Genomic DNA, 13,949 nt, shown 5'->3' on the forward strand with positions numbered 1-13,949 from the left:
GAGTTTTTATGGAGTTACATGCGCATGAATTAGTCAAATAAAGATCAGTGTTTCCCAATATTGTTTCCCTCTTGGTAGATTATAATAGAGGGGAAGGAAAAAGTTTGAATTTTTGCAATTTAATTTAATACATGTTTAGTACATCTTTTGTTTCCTTTGCTGGGATGTGTTAGACAGACAAAGTCACTTTACTTTCTTTGGGCACAAATGTCTAATGCACCAGTGCAAACTGGATTTATCAAACAAAATACTAAAAATATTCTTTTCCCTTCCTCCGGGGTGGTGGGGGGGGTGGGGGTGTGTGTGTGTGTGGAGGGAGGAGGTGGAGGGGAGTGGGGGGGGGGGGGGGAGGGAGGAGGTATTTCAGAGGGTGGAAGGTATCTAGGGGAAGGAGAGAATTCGGAGGGGGGAAGGTGTCTGGGGAAAGGAGAGAATTCGGAGGGGGGAAGGTGTCCGCGGGGAGTGAGTGTGGGTGGAAGAAGCATTGTGGGTGGAGGAAGAAGTAAGGGGGCAGTGGAATGTCCAGGTGAACGTGCAAGAGAAGGGTCCTTGGAGTCAATGACTGCATCCTGGGGACTGAACTTAGGGTGTGCGTGGTAGGATGGAATGATGAATGTGAGAGGGGGCAGAGTGAGCCTGCAGGGTGGGAGGATGAGGGTGAGTCAGTACTGGTAAAAAGGATGGCAAGGCTGGATGGTGGGGTAACGGAGCCAAACACGGATCCTGGGGTGGGAAGGAAGAGATCGTGGAGGTCAATGTGGATCGGGGTGGGATTTTCATTAAGGTAGGGAACGTGCACCTTCACCTGGACATTCGTGAAGGAGAAGGGTTCGGGCTATAGGATAGTGGTGTGGAGGTGGAAGGTGATGCCGGGGGGTCAACTATGATGGGGGAAAGGGCATGGGTGACTGGGGGAGGGGAAACAATGGGGGAGCTTATGAGAAACTTGACCACAACCATATTTTTCAAATTGAAATGAGCAGAGCCTCATGTTAGGTGTGTATAGGTGCTGCATGGGACTGCAGTCAGTGGGTGGGCGGAGATGCAGGTCAGCTCAGATGGACAATTGAAAGAGAACCTCAGCAGGTGCGTTGGAAATGCTTGGGACAGTGAGATGTGTGTGATGGATGAAGGCTTCGCGTGCATGGGAGAGTGCTTGCGTGAGGCTTCGAAAGGCCCTGCCACACACACACTTCTCCCTCCAGAATAAAACGTCATCCGGCTACATGCAGCTGAACTCTGCTGGTGGAGGGGGGATGCAGTGGGAGGACTCGCGAAGCCTGTCAATGAAGCTGAAAGACAGCATTACACATTATTCAGTGAAAGTGAATATATTTTCAGATTATAAAGTGACAGAATGTATTCACTCGTGCAACCACTTGTGATTGGAATTTCTTAATTTTTCTAGGCCTACCGCTTCTTCTAGCTACTTCCCTGACATCTGCAGCAGGGGTGGAGACTGCAATGGTTGGCCTTGTTGCTTTTGATGACTTTGGTGTGCTTCCTCTGGAGAGTCGAGGCCTTGAGGGCCCTGGCTTGCTTTGGCTGTCTTCCTGTGGGCCAGCTGCTTCCTCTGTGGTGACAGAGGGCGAGATTGAGGGGGTCACAGGCAAAGGGGACTCAGAGGGAGCAGACAGCCTCGGAGATTCCTGAGTGGATGATCCAGGGCTGTTTAGCTGCTGCTGCCCCTCCCTTCGGGTGCTCAAGGGTTCCAGCCTGATTCCTTGAGGGGGAAGGAGTGCCTGGAGGGAGGTCGAGGTGCCCCATTTCCTCCTCATGTTGCCACTGCAGGAACTCACCCATGGCTACCTCGATGCAGTGCAGGTCTGCAAGCATCGCCGGGTTCTGCTGGATCAGGGTCTCTGTGGTATCTGCCATCCTTCCCAGCGAAACCTCCATGCATGCACATGTGGGCACCACTTCATCAAAGAGTAGGCGAATGCACTCCTCTAACACCTGGGTCACTCTGAGGGCTTAGACCATAAGACATAGGAGCAGAAATTAGGCCATTTGGCCCATCAAGTCTGCCCCACCATTCAATCGTGGCTGATAGGTTTCTCAACCCCATTCTCCTGCCTTCTCCCCATAACCTTTGATCCCCTTACCAATCAAGAACCTATCTATCTCGGTCTTAAATACACTCAATGACCTGGCCTCCACAGCCTTCTGTGGCAATGAATTCCATAGATTCACCACTCTCTGGCTAAAGAAGTTTCTCCTCATCTCTGTTCTGAAAGGTCTTTCCTTTACTCTGAGGCTGTGCCCTCGAGTCTTAGTCTCTCCTACTAATGGAAGCATCTTCCCCACGTCCACTCTATCCAGGCCTTTCAGTATTCTGTAAGTTTCAGTCAGATCCTCCCTCATCCTTCTAAACTCCTTCGAGTATAGACCCAGAATTCTCAAATGTTCCTCATACGTTAAGCCTTTCATTCCTGGAATCATTCTCATGAACCTCCTCTGGACCCTCTCCAGGGCCAGAACATCCTTCCTGAGATATGGGGCCCCAAATTGCTCACAATATTCTAAATGTGGTCTGACCAGAGCCTTATAAAGCCTCAGCAGCACATCTCTGCTTTTATATTCTAGTCCTCTTGAAATAAATGCCAACGTTGCATTTGCCTTCTTAACTACCAACTCAACCTGCAAGTTAACCTTAAGAGAATCCTGGACTAGGACTCCCAAGTCTCTTTGCACTCCAGATTTCTGAATTCTCTCCCCATTTGGAAAATAGTCTATGCCTCTATTCTTCCTACCAAGTGCATGACCTCACATTTGCCCACTTTGTATTCCATCTGCCACTTCTTTGCCCATTCTCTTAACCTGTCCAAATCCTTCTGCAGCCTCCCCACCTCCTTAATACTACCTGTCCCTCCACCTATCTTTGTATCATCTGCAAACTTAGCCAGGATGCCCTCAGTTCCTTCATCTAGATCATTAATGTATAAAGTGAAAAGTTGTGGTCCCAACACTGACCCCTGCGGAACTCCACTAGTCACCAGCCGCCTTCCTGAGAAGGACTCCCTTATCCCCACTCTCTGCCTCCTGCCAGACAGCCAATCTTCTATCCATGCTAGTACCTTGCCTCTAACACCATGGGCTCTTATCTTACTGAGCAGCCTCCTGTGTGGCACCTTGTCAAAGGCCTTCTGGAAGTCCAAGTAGGTAACATCCATTGGCTCTCCTTTGTCTAACCTACTTGTTACCTCTTCAAAGAATTCTAACAGATTTGTCAGGCATGACCTCCCCTTGATGAAACCATGCTGACATTGCCTTATTTTACCATGCACTTCCAAGAATTCTGAAATCTCATCCTTAATAATGGACTCTAAAATCTTACCAACGACCTAGGTCAGGCTAATCGGCCTGTAATTTCCTGTCTTTTGCCTCACTCCCTTCTTAAACAGTGGGGTTACATTAGCAATTTTCCAGTCCTCTGGGACCCTCCCTGACTCCGGTGATTCCTGAAAGATCACCACTAACGCCTCCACTATCTTTTCAGCTATCTCCTTCAGAACTCTGGGGTGTAATCCATCTGTTCCAGGTGATTTATCCACCTTCAGACCTTTCAGTTTTCCTAGCACCTTCTTCTTGGTAATAGCCACCATACTCACCTCTGCCCCCCGACTCTTTTGAACTTTGGGGATGTTACTCATCTTCCACCATGAAGACTGACGCAAAGTACCTATTCAGTTCCTCCGCCATTTCTTTGTTCCCCACTACTACTTCTCCAGCTTCATTTTCCAGCGGCCCAATGTACACTTTTGCCTCTCTTACCCTTCATATATCTAAAAAACCTCTTGCAATCTTCTTTTATATTACTGGCTAGTTTACCCTCATATTTAATCTTCTCCCTCCTTATTTCTTTTCTGGTTGTCCTCTGTTGGTCTTTGTAAGCTTCCCAATCCCCTGGTTTCCCACTGCTCTTCGCTGCATTGTATGCTTTCTCTTTAGCTTTTATGCTGTCCCTGGCTTCCAGCAGCCCTGCGTGATGTCCCCCTGCTGACTCTCCACAATGAGTTGGAAGGCCAAATCCAGGGGCTTGTCATCTGTGTCAGACCTCACAGATGCCTCCTTCCCAGCAGTCCTCCGAATGCCGGGGAGCTCGGCTGAACTTGCCTCCTTTTGCTGTCTCCACGCGGTGGCCACCAAATTGTGAACCCAAGCCTGCTATAGATCTAGGTCTCACCAAGGTATGTGCTCCACGCTAGTGGAGGGTGTGAGTAAGTGCTGTGAAGGGTCTTTCAGGCTGCTTATGTCCAGCTCTTCAATGGAGGAGGTATCCTCTTCGCTGGAGGTGAGGACCTGGATAGAGCTGAGGGACTGGCTGGCTGAGGGTGTCAGTCACTTGGCAGAGCTCCCTGTGAACCAAAGTAGAGATGATTAGTGCATGGCAGCAGAGTCAAAAACAGGAGAGAGAGCACCCACCATTGTGTTGAGAGAGGATGATATGGTGCAGGATCCTAACGAGGGTATTTGCCACAGGCACGTTCCATGTCCTCACCAGTCAGCACAATGACATGCTCCTCAAAGTGAGTGAGAGGCCGAATGTGGGCCAGTGCATCCCCCGGTCTGATACCTCTCCCTCCTCTTTTGAGCCAGCTTCTCCTGCATAAAAATGGATGGCGAGTGTGTGAACAGGACGCATGCCACTACCTGGAAGGTTTGTGTGGTGAGTGGAGCCATGGATGGGATGAGCATGCGAGAGTATGAGCCGGATGGAGATTTGAGGGTGTGTGTGAGACTTAATTGTGTTGTCCCTTGAAGTGTGAGTTCCCTGTGGATGTGTGATGTGTTTGGGAGTGTGCATTGAAAGCGATGAGGTGACTAAATTACCTTGGTGGAATGGATGAGACCATTCACCCTCCTCTGCACTGGATAGCTGACCTCCCCTGTGTTCCGGTGGCACTAACTGCTGTCGCCACCACCTCCCAGGCCGGATTGGTGACTCTGGTGGACCTCCTGCAGCCAGAGCGGGGGTAGAGGAGTTCGCAGCGGGCTTCAACTGCATCCAGCAGGCGCACCAGAGAGGCGTCACTAAATTTGGGGTTGCGACTTCTTTGCTTTTGACTCAAGCTGTCCTCTGCTTTGAAGACATGTCGTACAATGCGCTCTAGTATGCTTTAAACATGGCGCCCAGAGCGAGGAAATGCAGAGGTAATGGTATGCAGGCAAGTCCAAGCCTGCCTGCCAGCGATCCGGCGTGTTTCCCATGAATGCATTATTAAGGAGGTGGGATGTACCTGGGAGGGGACGATATGGCGCAAAAATGCACTTTTATGACCAGCAGGTAAAATGTCATTTTTCACGCCGGCTACCACGCATTGTGCAAATCTGGGACGATTCTGCCCTTTGGGGTTCATTGGTTCTAGAAAGGGCCAGAGCTTGGCATGGGGGTATGTGGGAATGACAGCATCTTTACAGTGCAGAAGGAGGCTATTTGGCCCATCAAGCTACATTGGCTGTCTGAAAGAGCATTCTACCTAGTCCCACTCCCCTGTCTTATGCATATAACCTTGCACATTCTTTTCAGATAGCAACCCAATTCCCTTTTGAACACCTTGATCAAACTTTCTCCACCATCCTCTCAGGAAGTTCATTCCAGACTCCAACCACCCTCTGGTTGAAAGAAAAATTCCTCACATCACTCTTACTCCTTTTGCCAGTTATTTTGAATTCTTGCCCTCTAGTTCTTGATGCTTTCTTGAGTGGGAACAATTTCTCACTATTTACCCTGTCCGTACCCTTCAGTATCTTGAATACCTCTATCAAGCCTCCTCTCAGCCTTCTTTGCACTGAGGAAAAGAGTCCCTACCTTTCCAATCTATCCTCATAGCTACAGTTCTTTATCACAGGAATCATTCTCACCTGTACTCTCTCCAATGCCTTTACACCCTCCCTCAAGTATGGCACCCAGAACTGGATGCAGAACTTCAGATAAGGCCTAACTAAGGTCTTGTATGAATTCAACATGACCTCCTTACTCCATGCGCCTATTAATAAAGCCTAAGATACTATATGCTTTTTTAAATGATCTCTCAACATGTCCTGCCATCTTCAATGTCTTATGTACATATACACTGTGCCTCTGTTATGTACATATACACTGTGCCTATGTACATATACACTGTGCCTCTCTGTTTCTGCACCTCCTTACATTTTCTCTCTGAGGGGTGCATGAAAAGGCGAAGCTTGGCATGGGGGCATGAGGGGACATAGTGGGTGGTGGGGGGCATAACTTGGCCAATGAGGCACGAGGGGGACTTTTTGAGCTTACCTTTTAAAAGGTTGCCTCCTGCACACTAGGGTTCATGACTCCTCTCAGGGGCTGTGAACTACAACTCTTAAAAACTTGGCCCGCCTCCATGAAAATTGCAGAGGAGTAGGACTTGCTTGTCTCTGTAATGGAGCCAGTCAGGTCGGGTGTGCCAGGTATGGGCATTTCACAGGAACCAGCCGACACCATTTAACGGCATTCCTGAAAATTGGACGGCCTGGGAATGGGGTTGGGAACCCTGGAGTCTGGACCCGCCTGCAATTTTTAAAGGGCTCCCAAGATAACCTGACTGGGTGAAAGTCCAGGCCCTGGTTTCAAACTGTTCAGACAGGTAAAAACAAAAAACTGCGGATGCTGGAACCCAAAACAAAAACAGAATTACCTGGAAAAACTCAGCAGGTCTGGCAGCATCGGCGGAGAAGAAAAGAGTTGACGTTTCGAGTCCTTATGACCCTTCAACAGAACAGAGTGAATCTAAGGAGAGGGGTGAAATATAAGCTGGTTTGAGGTGGGGGGGCGGCGCGGGGTGTGTGGTTGGGTGGAGGGAGAGAAGTGGGGGGTGTGGTGTGGTTGTAGGGACAAGCAAACAGTGATAGGAGCAGATAATCAAAAGATGTCACAGACAAAAGAACAAAGAGGTGTTGAAGGTGGTGATATTATCTAAACGAATGTGCTAATTAAGAATGGATGGTAGGGCACTCAAGGTACAGCTCTAGTGGGGGTGGGGTGGAAAGGCTAGCAGGGCATAAAAGATTTAAAAATAATGGAAATAGGTGGGAAAAAAAATCTATATAAATTATTGGAAAAAACAAAAGGAAGGGGGAAGAAACAGAAAGGGGGTGGGGATGGAGGAGGGAGTTCAAGATCTAAAGCTGTTGGATTCAATATTCAGTCCGGAAGGCTGTAAAGTGCCTAGTCGGAAGATGAGGTGCTGTTCCTCCAGTTTGCGTTGGGCTTCACTGGAACAATGCAGCAAGCCAAGGACAGACATGTGGGCAAGAGAGCAGGGTGGAGTGTTAAAATGGCAAGCAACAGGGAGGTTTGGGTCATTCTTGCGGACAGACCGCAGGTGTTCTGCAAAGCGGTCGCCCAGTTTATGTTTGGTCTCTCCAATGTAGAGGAGAACGCATTGGGAGCAACGTATGCAGTAGATTAAGTGGGGGGAGATGCTGCTTCACTTGAAAGGAGTGTTTGGGCCCTTGGACGGTGAAGAGAGAGGAAGTGAAGGGGCAGGTGTTGCCTCTTTTGTGTGGGCATGGTGAGGTGCCATAGGTGGGGGTTGAGGAGTAGGGGGTGATGGAGGAGTGGACCAGGGTATCCAGGAGGGAATGATCCCTATGGAATGCCGCCGGGTGGGGTGAAGGGAAGATGTGTTTGGTGGTGGCATCATGCTGGAGTTGGCGGAAATGGCGGAGGATGATCCTTTGAATGCGGAGGCTGGTGGGGTGATAAGTGAGGACAAGGGGGACCCTATCATGTTTCTGGGAGGGAGGAGGAGGCTTGAGGGCGGATGCGCGGGAGATGGGCCGGACACGGTTGACGGCCCTGTCAACGACCGTGGGTGGAAAACCTCGGTTAAGGAAGAAGGAGGATATGTCAGAGGAACTGTTTTTGAAGGTAGCATCATCGAAACAGATGCAACGGAGTCCTCTCCCCGTTCAACGGATCCTTTTACCCACCACCAATATTCTCCCTCCACCTGGACCCCTCCCTCTGGATTCTTACCTTCTCTTGATCTTTTCATTGAGAACTGTCGGCACGACATTAGTCGTCTCAATTTCTCTGCTCCTCTCACCCATTCTAATCTGTCTCTCTCTGAACTTACTGCACTCTGTTCTCTCAGGTCCAACCTCAACATTGTCATCAAACCCACTGACAAGGGTGGTGCCGTTGTTGTCTGGCGCACTGACCTCTACCTCACAGAGGCTGAGCATCAACTCGCAGACACTTCCTCCTACCTCTCCCTGGACCATGACCCCACCACTGAACATCAAGCCATTGTGTCCAGGACTGTCACTGACCTCATCTCCTCTGGAGATCTTCCTCCCACAGCTTCCAACCAGGTTCCTGCCAAAATTACTGCAAGAGTCCACCTAACTGGCCATGAATTTTTGGGGAATAATTTTAAGCATTTGCTCATATATCCAATTGATTAAACATGAGCCAATTAAAAGCAGTTCCTTTAACCAGCCGCGTAAGGTAAAAAAACACAAATCAACAACTGGCAGTTTCACAAATTGAGCCAATCAAATGAGTTAATTCTTTTCAATGCTACCATTCACAAACTAAAATGTAAAATGAAACAGCCAAATTGCTCAAATTTTTGGTTCATTGAGTGGTTCTGCTACTTACACACATATACGATCAAATTCATATGTGCTATAATAATACATTAAAGATTTACATTGATCTGAAAAATGTTAAACATTGTGGGCAGGGTTTTCCGCACCTGCCCGCTGCCGTGATCTTCCGGTCCTGCTGCAAGTCAATGGATTTCTGGCTGACCCGCAGCAGGTCTCGCCCTTGACGGGGCCGAAAAATCCCGGCCTGTATGTTCAGTTCTTCAACTGGTTACAGCTCTTGTTGACAAACTTTCAGCACACGTAAGAAACGCACATAATCGGAGTTGTAATTCTCACCCTTTTGCTGTGGAACTACAACATCTCGCATAGCAATAACGTGCATCTTGCCATTGCCAAAAATGAATCCTATGACTGGAATCTTGTAGTTGCATTGAGTGTCCTGATGGTGGGGCCAGAAGTGCATGGGACCTCCACTTGGAGGCAGGATGGCTGACCACACACAACCACGCGGTGGTCAGCCAATAAGATATTCATATTCAAGGGGCCCGGCCAATTGTGCGGCAGGAGTGACAGGAACTTGACAACCCCATTGTTACCTCACTGGGTTGATGGTCCAGGCACCACATTAAAAGACACCCGGACAGGCATTCACTCTCTGCAATCCAGCAGCATCAGTTTAGCTGTGTGAGTGGATCTTTTGAAAGTACAGCTGCTGCTGCAATCACCTGCTTCTTTTGAGCAATGGATTAGTGCAGGCAACGAGTGACCCCATGGTTTAGCGATGCCTGCCTGCAGTTTCTCCTGCAGGCTGTCAGGAAACAGCAGTTGGTCCTGTTTCCCTGTGATGGCAGTAGGAGACCCTCCCACCTGACCAAGGTGGCCTAGGTGGAGATTGCAGCAGAGATTAGCAGCCATGGGTCTACAAGTAAATCTGGTTCCAATGTCGCAAAAGTGTCAATAGCCCTGTGTGTTCTGCAAGAGTAAGTGGCACAGTGTAGTCACTACAAAGTGGCACTCATGATGGCATCAAACAATGTAAATGTGTGTGTGCCGAGGTATCTAGGCAGGAGTTTGGGTTCTCGGCCACAGCACTAGATGGAACATGTGGACAGAACGTGTTGGAGTTGGGGCGGTGAAAGTTATAATGATTGTAGGAGAGTGCATGTGTGGAACACTTATCAGGGAGGTGACATTAGCTGTCATAGGTCTTCAAGTTTTTAAAAGAGTTTGCTGACAATTAAGATGATATTCAATCTTTCTGTCTGCCTGGAGGACAAAAGAGCACATAAGGACAAGGGCAGCAGACACATGAGAACACCACCACCTGGAAGTTCCCTTCCAAGCCACTCACCATCCTGACTTGGAAATATATCGCCGTTCCTTCATTGTCGCTGGGTCAAAATCCTAGAACTCCCTCCCTAACAGATATGGGTGTACCTACACCACATGGACTGCAGGGGTTCATGAAGGCAGCTCACCACCCCTTTCTCAAGGGCAACTAGAGCAATAAATGCTGGCCATCTTTGACGGGACCATGCATTTTGGCTTGTTCATACAAAGGGCCTGCAGCTGGTGCCAGATGTCGCGGGCCCTGTAGGTTGCTGCTGGAGGGAATATGCCCAATCTAGTGGTTTTTCAACTGCGACGTTTCTTGAGCTGGGGATCAAGGAATCTTGTAGGAACCTCGCTGTAGCTAAAATCCAGATTCACAGATATCTCTTGCGCCTCGCTCCCTCGTCCTGGCATCTGCAGCTGGAGCCACATCGTGCATCACCTCAGGGTCTTCTGATTCTTCCCCTTCATCCTCATCTGAGGATGAATCTGGCTCCTCCATCTCCCTGGATGGCAATTCCTCACCTCTTTGCTGTGTGAGTTTCTGTATGGCGCAGCAGGCCATAGTAATCCTGGTGACACTCTGTGGTGCAGACTGCAGTGCTGCACCTGAGTGGTCCAGGCAGCAGAACCTTGGTCTGTTCTATTGTTGCCCTTGTTGAGGTGTAGGAGGCATTGTACCTCTCCTCAACTGGGCTTTGTGTGTTCTGGACAGGTGTCATCAGCCAAGCCTTCTAAGGATAGCCCCTGTTCCCCAGGAGTCATTCCTGCAACTGTGTGGGGTGGAGTGTTTGCAAACAGCAGTGTCACTGTTATGATCTGGTTAAGGACACTTCACATTTAAAGAGAAATTTGAACACCTGGTTTTAACCAGTAGAATTATGTCACAGGTTTTCAGCTGGTTTGTGACCACCAAAAACAAATCCTGCAGGTGTGCACTCACTTCCCAGGGAGTTCTCATGTCTTGTACATTCTCGGTCACTCTCAGGTTTTCTTTGAAACAAAACAAACTTTATTGTGTATAAAAGAGTTAAACAAAATGAGCACTATTAACTTCATAATATGGTTTATGACTATGTATGTTATGCATCTGGTTTACTTCTTACTTACGCCAAGAACTTTATTATAAAACACATTAATCTTGAAGTTATTTAGTTCTGTAGGACCACATATAAGGATGCCACAGTTCTTTGGAGAATTCTCCTCAGGTCCAGCTATTTTCAGAGGTAAAACTTTCATTTACCATCTCTTGACTGTGGATGCCTGAGTCCCCCTGTTCTGGTTACTTTCAATACTTCCAAACTAATCTGCTTGTTGTTTTCTTTGGCATACAACTCTCTGAGGATCACTGTAGATTCTTCCAATAGTTTCAAACTAGGCAGTCTTATGGCTTTTGTTCCCTCAACATTCAAACTGAGAAGGTGCTGCCTAAAAAGCCTTAGTGGGTTTCTGTGGTGCATCTTGAAGATGGTACACACTGCTGCGACTGTCTGTCTTTGTGGAAGGGATGCCAATCAAGCAGGCTGCTTTGTCCTGGATGGTGTTAAGCTTCTTGAATGTTGTTGGACCTGCACTCATCCAGGCAAATGGAGAGTATTCCATCACACTCCTGACTTGTGCCTTGTAGATGGTGGACAGGCTTTGGGGAGTCAGGAGGCGAGTTACTCATCACAGGATTCCTAGCCTCTGACCTGGTCTTGTAGTCACAGTATTTATATGGCTAGTCCAATTCAGTTTCTGGTCAATGGTAACCCCCAAGATGTTGAAAGTGTTGGATTTAGTAATGGTAATGCCATTAAATGTCAGGGGGCGATGGTTTGATTCTCTCTTGTTGGGGATGGTCATTACCTGGCACTTGTGTGGCACAAATGGTACTTGCCACTTGGCAGCCCAAGCCTGGATATAGTCCAGGTCTTACTGCATTTGGACATGGACTGCTTCAGTGTCTGAGAAATCATGAACAATGCTGAACATTATGCAATCATCTGTGAACATCCCCACTTCTGAACTCATGATGGAAGAAAGATCATTGATGAAGCAGCTGAAGATGGTTGGGCCGAGGACACTTCCCAGAGGAACTCCTGCTATGATTTCTTGGAACTGCGATGATTGACCTTCAACAACCACAGCCATCTTCCTTTGTGCTCGGTATGACTCCAACCAGCGGAGAGTTTTCTCCCTGATATCCATTCACCCCAGTTTTGCTAGTGCTCCTTGATGCCACATTCGGTCAAATGATGCCATGATGTAAAGGGCAGTCACTCTCACCTCACCTTGGGAGTTCAGCTCTTTTGTCCATATTTGAATCGAGGCTGTAATGAGGTTAAAAGCTGAATGACCCTGGTGGAACCCAAACTGAGTGTCAGTGAGCAGGTTATTACTAAGCAAGTGCCGCTGTTAATGACCCCTGCCATCACTTTACTGATGATGAAGAGTAGACTGATGGGGCAGTAATTGGCCAGGTTAGATTTGTCCTGCTTTTTGTGTACAGGGCATACCTGGGTAATTTTCCACATTGTCAGGTAGATGCCTGTGTTGTAACTGTACAGTAAAAGCTTGGCTAGGGGCACAGCAAGTTCTGGAGCACAAGTCTTCAGCACTATCGCCAGAATATTGTCAGGGCCCATAGCTTTTGCAGTACTCAGTGCCTTCAGTTGTTTCTTGATATCATGTGAGTGAATTGAATTGGCTGAAGACTGGCATCTGTGATGCTGTGGGCCCCTGGAGGAGGCCGAGATGGATCATCCATTTGGCACTTCTGGCTGAAGATTGTTGCGAATGCTTCAGCCTTATCTTTTGCATTGATGTGCCAGGCTCCCCCATCAGTGAGGATGGGGATATTTGTGGAGCTTCCTCCTACAGTGAGTTGTTTAATTGTCCACCTCCATTCACACCTGGATGTGGCAGGACGGCAGAGCTCAGGTCTGATCCGTTGGTTGTGGAATTGCTTAGCTCTGTCTATCACTTGCTGCTTACACTGATTGGCACGCAAGTAGTCCTGTGTTATAGTTTCACAAGGTTGAAACCTCAGTTTTAGATATGCCTGGTGTTGTTCCTGGCATGACCTCCTGCACTCTTCATTGAACCTCATTGCCCTCATTTACAATTTCTTCTTTGATCTGATGAAGTAAATAGGTTTTTCAACCTTTTGGAGTTCACTGAATGCTTTTAAATTAATTTAACTCTACCACCCAAACAAAAACATCTCTGGAATATCATTGCTGTAAGGATTGCAGACATCACGTCACAAGTTCTTTAGCTAAGTAAGCCCACCTGTTGTTATGTAGCTCTGTCTCTTCTATTTTAACTTTATTCATCAAAAATATGTCACTTTCTGAACTGTCTTTTTCTAGGTGTTGTGGCCATCTCTAAAGCCCAGCATTTTACTTACCTTATCTTTACAACTTTAATCTTCCCAGAATAAAAATTACCTCTAAAATATTAACCTGAACCATAAACTAGATATTTTCAACACACCTGAAAGTGACTGAGAATGCACAAGGCATAGGAACTCCCTGGGAAGGCGAGCACACACCTGCAGGATCTGTTTCCTGTGGTCACAGCCAACTGATTGATGGAATGAAACCCATCTCAGTTTATGAATGCTGCTAGCTGTTCCCAGGGAACTCTCAGCCACAGGTGGGCAGGTCAATTACCCCAGGCGCTTGGGGAAATCCAGCTTTGGAGCTGAATCCAACAGCTTTGGTTGCCTGGCTCTCAGGATCTGTGATGAATCTCAGAAAATCATCGTTTTGAAGGTGGCATTGATGAACTCCCTGTGCACCTGTGTGTGGCTGACTGGGAGAAGCCTCACTGTTGATCCCTGGAACGACTTGGTGGTGGAGAAATTCAAGGATTCAGTTACTTTTAAGGCTACTGGTATAGCATTGTCTCCCATTCCACAGGGCTGTAGGTCTTCCTCCAGGAGCTGACATAGGTCAGTGACTGACTGCCGTGACATCCTCAGCCATGTTTGGCATTGCCTCTCTGACATTTGCAGGTATTTATCCCACATGTGTTATATTCGGTTACGTGCCATT

At 47.9% G+C, this 13,949-nt stretch overlaps 1 protein-coding gene across 1 annotated transcript in view; it reads left to right on the top strand.

The window, feature by feature from the left end:
- dnah5 (dynein, axonemal, heavy chain 5) overlaps nt 1–13,949 on the top strand; it is a 428,506-nt gene that overhangs the window by 238,775 nt on the left and 175,782 nt on the right. The gene's annotated exons all lie outside the window — the stretch shown is intronic.

The sequence above is a fragment of the Carcharodon carcharias genome, chromosome 3 (genome assembly GCF_017639515.1).
Source record: "Carcharodon carcharias isolate sCarCar2 chromosome 3, sCarCar2.pri, whole genome shotgun sequence".
NCBI lineage: Eukaryota > Metazoa > Chordata > Chondrichthyes > Lamniformes > Lamnidae > Carcharodon > Carcharodon carcharias.